General features: G+C 40.1%; 1 long non-coding RNA gene across 1 annotated transcript in view; it reads left to right on the top strand.

Annotated features, from left to right (window-relative positions):
• The window catches only part of LOC128251479 (uncharacterized), a 30,526-nt gene that overhangs the window by 2,721 nt on the left and 25,644 nt on the right, over positions 1 to 2,161 (top strand). The gene's annotated exons all lie outside the window — the stretch shown is intronic.

The following is a 2,161-nucleotide window of genomic DNA, read 5'->3' as shown; positions in this document are numbered from 1 at the left end:
TGTGTGTGTGTGTGTGTGTGTGTGTGTGTGTGTGTGTGTGTGTGTATGTGTGTGTGTATGTGTGTGTGTGTGTGTGTGTGTATACATATATGTATATATATAATCAAGGTGTGTTTTTCTGTGCAGTCTTTGTGAGAAGAAGAAAGAATCTTAGGTAAGAAATTAAGGATGAAATACACTGGTGTTGGTTTTTTTTTCAAACCTGTATATCCGTTCGCACACCCAATAAAAAGCGATAAACACTATGAGAAATACCTGCCTACATATTGATTTCTTTTGATTTCTTTCATTGAAACAAGGTTACATATTTGTTGTAGAAGAATATAGTCGATGTTATCGACCTAAGTTGCATATTTCGCCGAGCATAAAGACTCGAAACATCAAACACAAGAAGGTTTTTTTAATCCTCAAATACAAAAATGCAAAAATATGGCTGCCATTTCTAAAAGCTTCTTTTAGTGCAGATCTTTGGACGAAGACGATGTAGCAAATATACACATACAGATAGAGGGATTGGGCGGAGAGGGAGAGAGAGGGGGAGAGAGGGAGATTACAATATATTAATAGAACACGATTGACACAAACATAAACAGAGAGAGAAGGAGAGTGAGAAACAGAGAGAGAGTGGGGGGAGTGTGTGTGTGAGGGAGAGAGTGTGTGTGTGTGGGAGAGAGTGTGTGTGTGTGTGGGAGAGTGTGTGTGGGGGGAGAGAGTGTGTGTGTGTGTAGGAGAGAGTGTGTGTGTGTGGGAGAGAGTGTGTGTGTGTGGGAGAGAGTGTGTGTGTGTGGGAGAGAGTGTGTGTGTGTAGGAGAGAGAGTGTGTGTGTGTGGGAGAGAGAGAAACAAACAGACGAACAGAGACAAGGAGAGAGAACTGGAAAGTACGGGAGAAACATTAAAACATCTAATGTCAAATAAGTCAGCGTCGAATCAGCGACGCCAAATAAGCGCCGTCGAGGAGAGCTATGCCAGAACGTTTCATACCTTCCTAGCCACTTCCCCATTTAGTTTATTGTTCTCAACCGCTAACTTCTTAACGTACATAACTAAGTCTTATTTATTTCCACAGTTAATCCTAAGCCTCCACTATAATTTATAAGTTCTTGTATGAATAAATCTTTCGTAAAGACTTCCTTATCAGTAATGACGCCTCAAGCTATCTCTATCCAAGTCTCAGCCTAGATCTCTTATCTACATCGACTATGCAGGTCACACGATCTTGTAGTTTGACTTGTTGACTACGTGATGTGGTGGACTATTCACATTATTTCCTTCTGTTTGTCCTTCACGATAAGCTATCGAAATATATAATATGGCCAAAACCTATTTCGATTCGATCGTGTGTGCAATGGTCCGTTCGAAGGATTCAAACATCTACCAGACAGTTGTAATGCCTGACTAGTCCTTTAATTCTTTTATTTATTTCAGTTATTGGGCTACGGTCATGCTGGAGCAGCACCTTGAAATGTTAAGTTGGAAAAATCGACTACAGTACTAATTCTAAATCTGGTACTTATTTTACGTGACAAACCTACACTTCTTCTTCTTCTTCTTCTTCTTCTTCTTCTTCTTCTTCTTCTTCTTCTTCTTCTTCTTCTTCTTCTTCTTCTTCTTCTTCTTCTTCTTCTTCTTCTTCTTCTTCTCCCCTCCTCCCTCCTTCATCTCCTCTATCCTCTCACCCTATCATATCTCTGTATTCGCCCTACATATATTTTACTAGACACGTCACATCAGACATGCGACAACATCCAAATCTCCTTCAAATCACACACCCAAGACAAGGACACATTGGATTATGTAGTCAATGATATGATCATGACTGTCTTTGAATATAGGTCTGCTTGATCAGGGCTAACTTGGGTTTAAACAACAACAACAACAACAACAAAACTCTTCTAATACTCTTTTACTTGTTTCAGTCATTTGACTGCGGCCATGCTGGAGCACCGTCTTTAGTCGAGCAAATCGACCCCAGGATTTATTCTTTGGAAGCCTAGTACTTATTCTATCGGTCTCTTTTGCCGAACCGCTAAGTTACGGGGACGTAAACACACCAGCATCGTTTGTCAAGTGATGTTGGGGGGACAAACACAGACATACATATATATATATATATATATACATATACATATATACGACGGACTTCTTTCAGTTTCCGTCTA

Source organism: Octopus bimaculoides, chromosome 2 (assembly GCF_001194135.2).
Source record: "Octopus bimaculoides isolate UCB-OBI-ISO-001 chromosome 2, ASM119413v2, whole genome shotgun sequence".
Lineage (NCBI taxonomy): Eukaryota > Metazoa > Mollusca > Cephalopoda > Octopoda > Octopodidae > Octopus > Octopus bimaculoides.
Note: the sequence above shows the minus strand (reverse complement) of the source record. Positions and strands in the feature narration are given on the sequence as shown.